The sequence below is a fragment of the Palaemon carinicauda genome, chromosome 3 (genome assembly GCF_036898095.1).
Source record: "Palaemon carinicauda isolate YSFRI2023 chromosome 3, ASM3689809v2, whole genome shotgun sequence".
NCBI lineage: Eukaryota > Metazoa > Arthropoda > Malacostraca > Decapoda > Palaemonidae > Palaemon > Palaemon carinicauda.
The window spans coordinates 128007494-128023540 of NC_090727.1; the positions used below are offsets into that span (position 1 = coordinate 128007494).

At 30.8% G+C, this 16047-nt stretch overlaps 1 long non-coding RNA gene across 1 annotated transcript in view; it reads left to right on the plus strand.

The window, feature by feature from the left end:
* The window catches only part of LOC137637871 (uncharacterized), a 19449-nt gene extending 15203 nt beyond the window's left edge, over positions 1–4246 (plus strand). The window contains exon 3 of the long non-coding RNA XR_011043817.1: positions 3030–4246. This is a non-coding gene — a long non-coding RNA (uncharacterized lncRNA). The remainder of the gene's footprint in view (positions 1–3029) is intronic.
* Positions 4247–16047: the final 11801 nt, after the last annotated feature.

Genomic DNA, 16047 nt, shown 5'->3' on the forward strand with positions numbered 1-16047 from the left:
CTCTCTCTCTCTCTCTCTCTCTCTCTCTCTCTCTATATATATATATATATACACACACATATGTATAGGCACACATACACTAGTGTACGTGACCCGTTAAAATTGACGTCTAAATTTTTGTATAGATATGCACGCACGCACACACACAACCCCCTCTTACCAGGGACGGGGAGAGCTCAAGGTGGTCGGAAAGAATATATATATATATATATATATAGAGAGAGAGAGAGAGAGAGAGAGAGAGAGAGAGAGAGAGAGAGAGAAATGTTGACTGCTACATTCAAACAATCTGCTAAATGCTACAAATTGTGTAGAAAGCTTCCACAAATCTAACTACATTGAACATAACATCCCAGGAGGTTCACCTATACTATGATTTACCTCCTACGTATATTACGGCATTTCCCTTATCTTGCCTAAAAGAAGTAGTAGTAGTAGTAATACTAATAATAATGATAGTAATAATAACTCTCTTGCTTCTAGGAGGTTCAGGCCTTTCCTTTCCAATACATTTTTTAACTCTTGCCTATTTATTCCTTTCTATGTATTCCTCTCTCCTTTATCCCAACATCTTCGTATATTCGTTTTACCAAACTATCATTCTCTATTTCTACGTTATGTTGCCATCTTAAAACCCTCTTCTATATGCATCCTTCCACCTGCTTCAACTCTCTCTCTCTCTCTCTCTCTCTCTCTCTCTCTCTCTCTCTCCCCTCTCCTAATGTTATGCCACTCATGTTACGCAAATAATTCATCTCTTGGGCTCTTCCCCTCTTCCCTTTCATTTTCATTTAACAAGTACTCTTCACTTGCATAAATGTGAAGTGTGTCTTGGCCTAGTGCCTCCCAACACTGTTTTGAACACATTCAATTCTGCTCTCTCTCTCTCTCTCTCTCTCTCTCTCTCTCTCTCTCTTATATATATATATATATATATATATGTGTGTGTGTGTGTGTGTATTTATGTATGTATGTATGTATGTATGTATGTATGTATGTATGTATGTATGTATTGAAGCTGAGCTAAAAGTATATCAAAAGGAATGATTTTATCAGTTTTTTTTTTTATATTTGTAACATCTTTTTTGTATGGTTGGGCATGTTTAGATAGTAGAATTTTGATGTGGAATACTTGCAAAGAATTTTAATTATTATTGAAGGCGGTAAAACCACGTTCAGGTTGTTTTGAAGCCTAAATTTTTTAATATACAAACGTATGTGTTTTAACAAATTTAGGCTTCAAAACAAACTGTACGTAGTTTTCTCCAAATCATTGACAATTGCAATTCTTTGCAAGTATTCCAGATCGTAAATTTAATATAAAAATATCCCAAACATAAAAAAGACAGTACAAAGATTAATAGAAACAAAAAATACTTATAAGATCATCCCTTTTAATATCCTTTTAGCTCAGCTTCAATACAAAATGTTTCGGAAACTCTACTGGGCATTAACTTACAATATAAACCAACTTGAAGGGACCCTCGTGTTCTTGATATCTACTGACAATGTTTGCAATGGCCCAGCTGATATTGGTCGTTGTGACTACAGTTCAAAAGGAGACGGTGCTAAAGCTCAATGAAAATGGTACTTTGTATGCTCTATACGAGAGGCGTAAAAGGTTTTATAATACTGTGGGGCGAATGGGTCTGACAAACTGGGTTTATCCCCCTTTTTTGGATACTTTGTTTGGTTTTTAGCATTGTCTATACTAAATTGTTATTGTTTATATGAGGTTAATTCGCCCTTTTTCAATTATTTTGCTTTTCAGTTTTGTATTTACTAAATTGTTATTGTTTATATGAGGTTAATTCGCCCTTTTTCATTTATTTTGCTTTTCAGTTTTGTATTTACTAAATTGTTATTGTTTATATGAGGTTAATTCGCCCTTTTTCAATTACTTTGCTTTTCAGTTTTGTATTTACTAAATTGTTATTGTTTATATGAGGTAAATTCGCCCTTTTTCAATTATTTTGCTTTTCAGTTTTATTGACTAAATTGTTATTGTTTAAATGAGGTTAATTCGCCCTTTTTCAATTATTTTGCTTTTCAGTTTTGTATCTACTAAATTGTTATTGTTTAAATGAGGTTAATTCGCCCTTTTTCAATTATTTTGCTTTTCAGTTTTGTATATACTAAATTGTTATTGTTTAAATGAGGTTAATTCGCCCTTTTTCAATTACTTTGCTTTTCAGTTTTGTATTTACTAAATTGTTATTGTTTATATGAGGTTAATTCTCCCTTTTTCAATTACTTTGCTTTTCAGTTTTGTATTTACTAAATTGTTATTGTTTAAATGAGGTTAATTCTCCCTTTTTCAATTACTTTGCTTTTCAGTTTTGTATTTACTAAATTGTTATTGTTTAAATGAGGTTAATTCTCCCTTTTTCAATTACTTTGCTTTTCAGTTTTGTATTTACTAAATTGTTATTGTTTAAATGAGGTTAATTCACCCTTTTTCAATTACTTTGCTTTTCAGTTTTACTAAATTGTTATTGTTTATATGTGGTTAATTTGCCCTTTTTCAATTACTTTGCTTTTCAGTTTTGTATTTACTAAATTGTTATTGTTTAAATGAAGTTAATTCTCCCTTTTTCAATTACTTTGCTTTTCAGTTTTGTATTTACTAAATTGTTATTGTTCTCATGGGAACAAGTGTTAAGGCAAAGTACTCAATCACTAATCAAGAAATCAAAAACTAGTCGAGTTATTTTTATATGATTTTCGCTCATTAAATATTGTAATCAAACCCTTGTTCTCTAGTCTTGGGTAGGGCCATAGCCTCTGTACTATTGTCTTCCACTGTCTTGGGTTAGAGTTGTCTTGCTTGAGGGTACATTAGGGGCACGCTATTCCATCTGTTTTCTTATTTCCTCGGCTATTTTTCCCTGTTGGAGCCATTGGGCTTATAGTATCCTGCTTCTACGACTAGAATTGTAGCCTAGCTAATAATAATAATAATATTGATAATGATAATAATAATTATAATGATAATAATCTAAGCTAATTTGTCTGTTTTTTCTTTTCAGGAACCAGCGCTTGGAGTTCACCTGCCTGAAGTCAACATTCATATTAAGGAAGAACTTCTTCTAAATTTGGTGAATATTTTGATAGTGATGGTTTTTTTTGGTGATTCCGAATATCAGAATAGTGACCCTGAACAATAAACAAATACTGACCGAAAGATAGAAAATGATATGAGTGTGAAGCTAAGAATGGTGAACGAAAGTCGTGGTGATGCTGATATTCATGTTTTTGAAGATGGAATCTTGGTGATGCTGGTACAATTAAAGGCCTATGTGCTGATCAGGTGCTTGGTGAACGAGAATCTAAAGGCCTATGTAAAGGGAATAGGCAGTTTGTTCTTTAAAGTGGACGAACAATTGAAAGAATTACTAGTGAATAGGGAAGATAGATGGAATGTTTGCGAAGAAAAGTAGAACTAGTGAACAGGGAAGAAAATTATGACAATGTTTCGAAGAAAAGTGGAACTAGTGAACAGGGAAGAAAATTATTACAATGTTTGCGAAGAAAATTAGAACTAGTGAACAGAAAAGAAGAATATTACAATGTTTTGAAGAAAGACGAAAATATTCCAGGTGCTAAATATGGTCATGAACTACAGTAAGTCGACATCATGAAAATTACCGAAGCAACAGTAAATAGTGTAATTGTGTAATTACGTCTCTTGATTACGTGAACTATTAATCCTCGTTAGTGTACACAGAGAAGTATGTGATTTCCTTTAAACTTTAAAACAAACTACTTATATTAATGAAATAAATAAAAGGGTAACCCTTCTTTAACTTTGCTTTGAAGGTTATCTGAAAATGGTACATTCCCTAATAATAGCCTGGCAAAAATGAATCTTATGATGATTGGAAGGAAAGCGAAGAAAAATGTACAATCAGTAAATTACCCTTGTGGATACTACGGAAAATATGTTTTAGGAAGTCTTTATCTCATTGTGAATTTGTACCAACATATGACCCAGCTGGCAAAAGGGAAAAAGATGAGTGTAACCTCTTATACTAAAATTAGATATATACTCTCTATTCCATCTTTGGGTTCTTTCCTGCATTGGTTTCCTGGTTTGGAAGGGTTGAGCCAATGTCCTTATTCCAAATTTGAAATGGATATAAGAAGCCTCAGTGAGGCTCACTTTAAGCTCTAGGAACGAAGTATTTTGTACTGAAGTGTCAAGGAGAGGCTCATTGTAATCTCGAAGAATTACGTCTTCTGTACTTGAAGCTCAATGAGAGGCATCACTGTAAGCTCGAAAAACGAAGTCTACTGTACTGAAGCATCAATGAGAGACTCGCTGTAAGCTCGAAAAACGAAGTCATCTCTACTGAAGCATCAGTGAGAGACTAACTGTATGCTCTATGAACGAAGTCATCTATACTGAAGCATCAATGAGAGACTCATTGTAAGCTCTAGGAATGAAGTCTTCTATACTGAAGCGTCAATGAGAGGCTCACTGTAAGCTCTAGGAATGAAGTCATCTCTACTGGAGCATCAATGAGAGACTCACTGTAAGCTTTAGGAACGAAGTATTCTGTTCTGAAGCATCAATGAGAGACTCACTGTAAGCTCTATGAACGAAATCATCTCTACTGAAGCATCAATGAGAGGCTCACTGTATGCTCTATGAATGAAGTATTCTGTACTGAAGCATCAATGAGAGACTCACTGTAACCTCCGTGAACGAAGTCATCTATACTGAAGCATCAATGAGAGACTCACTGTAAGCTCTAGGAACGAAGTCTTCTGTACTAAAGCATCAATGAGAGACTCACTGTAAGCTCTATGAACGAAGTCATCTATACTGAAGCATCAATGAGAGACTCACTGTATGCTCTATGAACGAAGTATTCTGTACTGAAGCATCAATGAGAGACTAACTGTAAGCTCAAGGAACGAAGTCATCTATACTGGAGCATCAATGAGAGACTCACTGTATGCTCTAGGAATGAAGTCATCTCTACTGGAGCATCAATGAGAGACTCACTGAAAGCTCGAAAAACGAAGTCTTCTGTTCTGTTGACATCTTGGCCAATCTGATCGAAAGAAAATGAAGAGGATGAAGACGTGAATTCAGCCATCGCCTCTCCTGGCTGTTGGTGAGTGTTCCGATAAATATTTACTATAGGTTTAAGGTCTCATCGCCTTAACCCAATAGCACTGTTGTTATGATGTCTTATCAATCATTAGCAAATTATAATTATATTGCTGGTTCATTTATCATCGTTTATTTTACTACTTAATTGGCTAGTAAATCTAAAATTTAGATAGTAGATTAAGAACATTTATTCCGCAAATATATATATATATATATATATATATATATATATGTATATATATATATATATATATATACTATATCATCTCGTATTTATTCGTGAAAAAGGCGTAAGTACACTTTGTATATAATTTGCAAATTATGTAAAGTTTGATAATTATGTAAGTAATGTTCTTCATTCAATGATATTTTACTCATTTTCAGAAGTGAAAAAGGCAATATTTAGTCTATATTTACTTATTTTTGTACCGTATCGTTAAGAAAAGCATAATAACTCTTCGTACTTGATGAATATGTTCTGTACTTATGATTGACAGTATGAAAATTAGTAGATCAACGTTATTTATAGAAATATTTCATGCATTAAGCTTTAGCGTTATGTCGATCGCTTTGACTAGAATTACCTTAATGCAGCATAAAAATTTGATATAAATTCATGAATATACTACATCTCTGTTTCGAGAAGATGCTAATAAATTCGTAAATGATTTTAATTTGAATTTCTGTGCGATCTTTGAGTAGAGAATTTTAGCTTTAATATCACTTTATACAACATGCAATGAAGTAAATTACACATGTAGCCGTTATAGATTGAGCTGACGTAGAGACTAGAATTGTCTGACTTAATATATTACATGTTTTCATCTCAAAAATATGATTTAAACTCATGAATATACTAAATCTCCATTTCGAAAAGATATGAATAAATTCGTAAAGGGTAATATCCAAGCGTGTGATTTTAATTTGAATTTGGGTGCAAATTTTGCAAATAGGATTTTAGCGTTAGTATGAATACAGGACCTTTAAAACTGGAGTTTAATGAAAGATTGAAAAAAAATCCAATCTTACGACAACTATAATTTTAATTACCAAGACAACAACCATACTCACTAAGAACATTCAAGCTTACTTGGCGAGATTAAGTAAAATTTAGAAATCAAATCGCCTTAAATAACACACACACGTATATATATATATATATATATACATATATATATATACATATATATATATATATATATATGTGTGTGTGTGTGTGTATGTATGCATATGTATATCAGTTTAGTGAGATCAACGTTACTGTATGGACATGAGTGGGGTATGGCAATGAAACAATATCCAACAGATTTTATATATCTGAGAACAAAAGCCCTCAGAAGAATATTATGAATTAAATGGCATGACAGGATTACAAACGAAACTATATGAGAGATTACTCGAGTGCCATATGTGGATGAAATCATGGTGAGGGGTAGATGGAGGTGGTTTTGGGAAAATCCAGGCCTACGTGGCTGAGGACTATGAAGCGTGAAGTGGGAGGTGTTGAATTTATAAGTATTGATTTAAAAGCTCAAGATAGAGACGACTGACGAAATCTAACCGAGGCACTTTGCGTCAATAGGCGTAAGAGGAGATGAGGATGATGGTGGATTATACAAGAATGCAGTCAATAACCGATGAACCAAACTATAGTTGCTGTATTTGTTTAAGATTAAGTATCAAGGCATAAGTGAGTATATAACATAATTACTTATATTATTCTTCTTGATCAGACATTAAAGAGGTAAATGAAACTATAACAATCGTATATTTCTTAATAAAGAATAGGAGCGAAAGGAGACGCACATGGTAATAAAATAGACATTTTATTTTTAAGATTGCAGGTCATTATAGTAGTACACCAACAGTAGATACTACTTCTGGAGTAGCCCGGAATAGTAAAACAATTCAGAACTAAAGTACAAATCCCTGAATTTTTAAAACACAAGAGTTCCTGCCACTCATCTTAGAATATAGGTAAATGTTTTTTTTATTGAATTCTTGGCTTCCAACGGTTGGGTCCTGCGAATACCTCTCTTCGGGGCGATAGGATTTACAGGATACTCCAATGATCCTGCTTGGACAAACGGATATTGATTTGATGCAGATGCAAAGAAATTTTTACATATATATATATATATATATATATATATATAATCCTACCAGGAGCTTTTACATTTCATACTTCTAGTAATTTTTAAACAAAATATCCAAAATATGTATTGTGGGGCTTTAAAGGTGTATATTTTTTTTCATACATAGTGAACTTTAGAATTTTATTGATATTGGTTGGTCGTTGTTTCTTCAAGGGATTATATATATATATATATATATATATACATACATACATACATACATACATATATATAAACATATATATATCTATCTATATCTATCTATCTATATATATATATATATATATATATGTATATATATATATATATATATATATATACAGATAGATAGATCGATAGGTAGATAGATGTAAAGCGCGTGTTTGCGCATATTACTGCATGTATAAAATGTTAATTACCGTATATAAGATAGATCGTAACAACCTTATAATGTGTTCTATGTAGAATGAAATTTTTGGAACAAGAAATAAAACCCAAATGAAATTATAAATGAAATATAAAAATGAAAAATGAGACAAATCATTCAATGGTTCAAATTATCGGTGAATCAAGATTCAAATGTAACGTAAAACACAGTTTTAATGAAAATTGATTTATGAAAATATAGGTGCAGGGAATGTGTGTGTGTATATATATATATATATATATATATATATATATATATATATATATATATATATTACTACTCACTGAACATCATTATGAGAGAATTTTTAACATTGTGTTGCTGATGTTTATTGCGGTTGATATATATATATATATATATATATATATATAAAACTACGTTCGATTGTAATCGTAGGAATATTTTTTACAACGCTACCCAGTTAACATAAGTTTGATAGAATTTTGAATAATGTTTTATTGGTAATGTATATCGTTGGAGATATTTTTATATTTATATCTATTCGTAGTATTAATATTTCGAATACTATAGCATCGAAAGAGGAAAAACCTCAAACTCGTTCCACGGAACCTCGAGAACTAAAAGAAAGCGAAGAAAAGAAGGAAGGTGATCGAAGCGGACAACCAACGAAACCTGGCCAAAAGAAATATCTCCTTTGGCTACATTCAATGGAAAGTGTTCGCCTCCGAAGGATTAGCGTCCATCAATGGGATGGGATAAACAAAAGGCAATCTAAACCTCTTTTCCATTTTCTGGAAAGGATTAAATCCTCCGTGAAAGAGGATTCCAGACGGGAAGTAAAATGAGGATCTGTCCGCCACTGTTAAACGTTTGCGGATTTTTACGTTTTTTGGTTTGCGAAATGTTACGAGGAAAATTGTGTTGCTTGTTTTGTAAATTAGATTTTATGGATTCGAATTTTTTTTTTCTTAGATAGATGTAGAGGATTGGAACTTGTTTTTGACTTAGATTTAGAAGATTGGAACTTGTATTTTTCTTACATAATATAGAGGGTTGGAGCTTGTTTTTTTTACTTAGATTTAGAGGATTGGAACTTGTATTTTTCTTACATAGATTTAGAGGGTTGGAACTTGTTTTTTACTTAGATTTAGAGGATTGGAACTTGTTTTTCACTTAGATTTAGATGATTGGAACTTGTATTTTTCTTACATAGATTTAGATTGTTGGAACTTGTTTTTGACTTAGATTTAGAGGATTGGAACTAGTTTTTACCTAGATTTAGAGGATTGGAACTTGTTTCTAATTAGAGGATTAGAACTAGTTTTTTACTTAGATGTAGGGGATTGGAACTTGTTTTAAATTTTGAGGATTAGAACTTGTTTGGCCTTAGATTCAGAGGATTGGATCTTGTTTTTAAATTTTGAGGATTAGGATTAGAACTTGTTTTTGCCGTGGATTCAGAGGATTCTTTTTAATTAGATTTAGATGGTAGGAACTTGGTCTTTAACTTAGATTTAGATTATTTGAACTTGTTCTCCAACTTAGATTTACTGTAGACTATTGGAACTTGTCTTTATCTTAAATTTGGAGGATTTGAACTTTTTTTCAACTTAGATTTAGAGGGTTGAATGTTATTTTATTATATAGATTTAGAGGATTTAAAGGACGAGAAACTTCACTATATTTCTTGATTATCCGCTAATCATTTCGTAAGATGTAAGTTATATTTGTATAGGGACCTCCAATTCTTCTATTTTGTAAAAATAATGGTATAGTATTAAATTGGTGGAAAATTAAGTACTTATTCATATTTACAAGTTAATATTTTTTTTCGAAATTTTGACCTGAATATATAAGAAAATGGGATTTATTGCCACACTCCCTAAAACGTTTGATTTATGTATAGTTTTTCCAATTAGACACACAACAACTCTTTATATTTTAGAATTATTTACTTTACATATGAATGGCAAAGACCGTTTGATGATGCAAAAAGAAATTCATATATTTTTTCCAACATTCGTTAGCAATTTTCATAGAAACCAAGACACCTTTCATATCCTTATCGTCCCAACACAGGAAGTAAATAATCTAATGAAAATTGTAGTTATTCAGTGAATGTCTAACTAGTGCATAAAACAGAATAGATTTTATTGAATTATGATGATTAAAGTCAGTACGGAAAGGAAATAAATTAAATATACGATGGTAGTTTATTATTATTATTATTGTTATTATTATTATTATTATTATTATTATTATTATTATTATTACAACAACAATAATAATATCTATTACAGTAATCTTAGTGATAATGATAATAGTAATGTTTTTGTCGTTGTGTTATTATTTAACATGCTAAGAAGAGTATGGAATATACACCACTAACTCCAGGCATAGCAATAAATTATGGGAGCTACACAATGGAAGATCATAACTTCCCCCTTCCCCCCCAAAAAAAAAAATCTGAAAAAATACTTCTCCAAAAACACTGAAAAAAAAAACTTCTCCAACCGCATGATTTTAGAGAAAGAAATAAACGTAAATAAATCATGTCGAGGATTTTTTTTATATATACTTGGTTTAAGAATTTAATCCTTACTGCTTGTGATGTTTATATCTTGTTGAAATAGAATACTATTGAAATTATTAGTTATTGAAAAAATGTACAAGTAGACGTACGTTCGTATACTAATTATAACTTTGAGTTTTAATAGAAAATTAGCAATAAATTCATTGATAGGTTTAAATTTAGTTATGACCTATGTCAGAATATTAATTGGAGAGAGAGAGAGAGAGAGAGAGAGAGAGAGAGAGAGAGAGAGAGAGAGAGAGACAGAGAGACAGAGAGAGAGAGTGTTACACTAATCATTTTACAATGATTTAGGAAATTCCCTATGCAGCAAAGAAATACTAGATTATATTACTTTTAGAAAATCAACTTAATTTTCTCTATTCTATTTTCCTTTTCCTTCTCTTCATATTCCTTCCACAATGAGACATAAGAATAATATTAGGCGAAAGAATTTTTGATAATGAAAGAGGAAGAATTTGGCAGAAAATTCTATTGAAAGAAAAAATGATAATGTAAGTAGAAATTCTAGTTGTGAAAGAGGAAGAATTTAGTAGAAAATTCTGTTGAAAATTTAAAAATGATTATGTAAATAGAAATTCATCCTCCGTTGCAGCTGAAGAAAGTTGATTGTTTCATTTGAAGAAATCATTAATATTATGAAAATGATTATATAAATAAGAATTAGTTATTAATTTTTACCTCGGAGAAACAAATGAATTTCTGACAAAATAATATTCATTAGCAAATAAGACTTCAAGATTTTCTTTTATTCTCTATTAGAAAAAAAAATCTGATAAGAGATCACAAACAAAAAAGCCTTATCAAAAAGACAATTCAGACCTTAATAGAAAATCTTCACCAAAAGGAAACTTTAGAAATTCTTGAAGGAAAAAGAAAAAAATTCCTTCTGGAAGCAATATCCTTTTATTGCAGAGGGAGAAGATAATTGCAATAAATGGAAGTGGTAAAATGCGAGAATGGTCTTGCGATGGAAATGTTACAAGAGGAGGAAAACTGCTGGAAAGGAAAGGGAAATCATTATTCTGGCCTTTATCTGTGAAACTGTGAATGAAAGGGCGAAGACGTCATAAGTTATTATTTTTATGTGATGAGATTCGAGTATTTAGGTGTGTAAAGAGGTTAAACATTCGATATATTTGCAATTTTGTGTTAGAAAAATATTGATGTGATACTAGTTTAAGAACGTGGAGATAATAATCTTAAAATACTTGTTTGATATGGTGGCCATCATAATCTTGTAATATTAGTTTAAGAACGTTACCAATACTAGTTAAAGGATGTGGCCATAATAATCTTGTAATACTAGTTTGAGAAGGTGGCCTTAATAATCTTGTGATACTAGTTTGAGAAGGTGGCCATAGTAATCTTGTAATACTAGTTTGAGAAAGTGGCCATAACAATCTTGTAATACTAGTTTGAGAAAGTGGCCATAACAATCTTGTAATACTAGTTTGAGAAGGTGGCCATAATAATCTTGTGATACTAGTTTGAGAAGGTGGCCATAATAATCTTGTAATACTAGTTTGAGAAAGTGGCCATAATAATATTGTAATACTAGTTTGAGAAGGTGGCCTTAATAATCTTATGATTCTAGTTTGAAAAGGTGGCCATAATAATCTTGTGATACTAGTTTGAGAAGGTGGCCATGATAATCTTGTAATACTAGTTTGAGAAGGTGGCCATGATAATCTTGTAATACTAGTTTGAGAAGGTGGCCTTAATAATATTATGATACTAGTTTGAGAAAGTGGCCATAATAATCTTGTAATACTAGTTTGAGAAGGTGGCCATAATAATTTTGTAATACTAGTTTGAGAAGGTGGCCATAATAATCTTATAAAACTAGTTTGAGAAAGTGGCCATAATAATCTTGTAATACTAGTTTGAGAAAGTGGCCTTAATAATCTTGTGATACTAGTTTGAGAAGGTGGCCATACTAATCTTGTAAAACTAGTTTGAGAAAGTGACCATAATCTTGTAATACTAGTTTGAGAAAATGTCTATCATAATTTTGCAATACTAGTTTGGGGAAGTGGCCATGATAATCTTGTATTATTATTATTATTATTATTTGCTAAGCTACAACCCTAGCTGGAAAAGCAAAATGCTATAAGCCCAGGGGCCCCAACAGGGAAAATAGCCCAGTAAGGAAAGGAAAGAAGGAAAAATAAAATATTTTAAGAAGAGTAACATTAAAATAAATATTTCCTATATAAGCTATGAAAACTTTAACAAAACAAGAGGAAGAGAAATTAAATAGAATAGTGTGCCTGATTGTACCCTCAAGCAAGAGAACTCTAACCCAAGACAGTGGAAGACCATGGTACAGAGGCTATGGCACTACCCAAGACTAGAGAACAATGGTTTGATTTTGGAGTGTCCTTCTCCTAGAAGAGCTGCTTGTAATACTAGTTTAAGAATGTAACCAATACTAGTTTGAGAAGGTGGCCATAGTAACCTTGTCATACTAGTTTAAGAACGTTACCCATACTTGTTTAAGAAAGTGGCCATAATAACCTTGTAATACTAGTTTAAGAACGTTACCTGTACTAGTTTGAGAAAGTGGCCATAATAACCTTGTAATACTAGTTAAATAACGTTACCCATACTAGTTTGAAAAGTGCACAAAATAAGATTATTTTATTATGAATTACTAGTTTAAGACAGTTGCCATTACAATTTTAGAAATATGCAAAGTCGTCGAAATATGGTAGAAGAAACTATAAGAAAAAGCTTAATTGGTAAAATAAAAATGTGTTACGCATTTATTTTATGATAGACTAGTAGACAGTATCGTAGACTAGTGTTGTGAGTAATTTTTCATTCATTCATTAATTCTTTGAGGAATTTCCCAGACATACAGGCATGCTGAGGGGTAGGTTAAATTCTAAATCGTATTTTTTCATTGTGATGTAAGAAAAGGTATTAGACATAAAACAAATACTGAATCACATTTTATCACAAAAACTGCAAAACACATAATACATTGATTGTTTCTTGCAATAAATCAATCAACTCATTTTTATACTGAAATGTGATTTCATATGGGATGGAGAGTTCGTTTTTTGTATTTTAGAATATTTATTATCAACAATGATAGTACAAGCCAGTCTCTACCTTACACACGCGCGCGCGCACGCACACACACATACATACATATATATATATATATATATATATATATCAGGAAAAATGCCTCATACATGTCCGTAGTTATGTCGGAGGTTTGACCATTTTCATCACTATGCTATGTGATGGTGGGAGACTTTTATCTGATCGCCCACGGCCACGTTAAGGTATCCCCACTCAGGAGGGCTGTATATATATATATATATATATATATATGTATGTATGTGTACAAACCTAGAGGTTCGTTAATAGCATCCCGTATATATATTGTCCAGCTCACGCTCTACTTAATTTATATAATAGACCTTTGTACCTTTAAATTCATTATCATATTATCCTGAGTTAAGGAAACCCTCATAGCATTACAACGCCTCAAAGCTTCCTCAATATCTCTTAAGACCTTTGTTCTGGTTGAAATGTATAGGCCTGGACTGTGCCCTATCCGGAAGGCTGCACCCCTTTCTAAAGGGGAGAGAGATGTATGGCGAAAGATTATTATTATTATTATTATTATTATTATTATTATTATTATTATTATTATTATTGTTGTTGTCGTTGTTTTTATAATTTTTGCTGTCATATTTTTATTATAATTTTGGCTGTCATGTTTTCATTATTGTTATTATTATTGTTACGGTCATATTATTATTATAATTATTATTATTATTATTATTATTATTATTATTACTATTATGCACCTGTGGTCTTTAGACAAGCAATTCCCAGTAAATAAACATTTGTTTTCTCTTTATTTTCAAGTTTAATTTGGCCGTGTTGTGGCATCACTAGATTTTCGTTACCGAATATTTATTTATATATATATATATATATATATATATATATATATAGGTATATATAATATATAGGTATATATATAATATAGGTATATATATAATATATATATATATATATATATATATATATATATATACACACACACCTGGGTTAGAGTTAGAGTTCTCTTGCCTGAGGGTACACTCGGGCACACTATTCTATATTATTGCTCTTCCTCTTGCATTGTAAAAGTTTTTATAGTTTATTTAAGAAATATTTATTTTAAAATTGTTACTGTTCTTGAAATACTTTATTTTTCCTTGTTTTCCTTTCCTCACTGGGCTATTTTCCCAGTTGGAGCCCTGAGCTTATAACATCCTGCGTTTCCAAGTAGGGGTGTAGCTTAGCAAGTAATAATAATAATAATAATAATAATAATAATAATAATAATAATAATAGTAATATATATATACAAATATATATATATATATATATATATATATATATATATATATACATATATATATATATATATATATATATAGATAGATAGATAGATAGATTTAGATACTGTATATACACACGTGCGTATAAACACGAACTTTTTTGACGAATTCATAGGCTTTAAGGCACTTCGACTTTAGGCCTTTGCGTATCCTTGAATTCTTTGCCACGACTTTGTGAGTGAGGTTGACAGTTATGGCAGCATAACCCTTAATTCCCTGCTTAATGATTATCTCCCTCTGTGTTCCTTGAAATTTATAGGGCATAAATTGTCCCCTGCTTCATTTATGCTTCCCTTTATATCTTCGTCTTCTGATTCTTAGTGTCACCATATTCTGTGGATAGTTATCATTATTTGATTTTTTGGGGTTCTTATTCATCTACCTGTCTCGTTTTTTTTTTATTTTTATAAAATAGGGTATGAAATTTTGGTTTTGATATGGGATTTTTTAATTTTTTTTTTATTTTCCTAAAATAGAGTATAAATTTTGGTTTTTGATGTGGGATGCTTTTTTGAATTTTCATAAAATTGAGAATGAATTTTTTTTATATGGGTAATTTTTTATTATTTTCATAATGCAGAGGATGAAATTTTGTTTTTGATGTGTTTTTTTTTTTAAATTTTCATAAAATAGAGGATGAAATTTCGTTTTTGATGTGGGATGCTTTTTTGAATTTTCATAAATTTGAGAATGAAATTTTTTTTTATATGGGCATTTATTTTTTTTTTCCATAATGCAGAGGATGAAATTTAGTTTTTGATATGTGATGTTTTTTTTTTTTAAATTTTCATAAGATAGAGGATGAAACTTGTTTTTTTATATGTAATGCAGTTTTAATATATACTATCACTTTTTAATTTTAATTCATCTCCCAGCCTCGATTTTGATTTTTCGTAAACTAGAGGATGAATTTTTTCTATTATGAAATGGAGCCTATGATATTTAGGATGAAATTTTTTTATTTTATATGATATTATGCAGACTTGACTAGGAATCGTTAGTTACAAAGCCCAACCTATGTCAGTGCAATGCTGTCCAGCCATCGCTCTATTCATAATCCCATATGACAGGAAGACAAAATAAGCTACCCGTCTTTTGTTTACAAAAATCATCTACCTGATTTATGAATTATTAGTTGCGCACAAATTATCATAAATGTAATTGACCCCCTAAATGTTATCTCTCTCTCTCTCTCTCTCTCTCTCTCTCTCTCTCTCTCTCTCTCTCTGTAGGAAATCTCTTTGCAATGTAATGTCTTGTATTTTGACCAGTTGATTTTCATTTTCGTAATTGAAATATGGAATTTTCTATTATTTTTCATACATTTTAAGCAAGTATCAATGAAAATATAAATTGTCATATATATATATTATATATATATATATATAAATATATATATATAGATATATATATATATA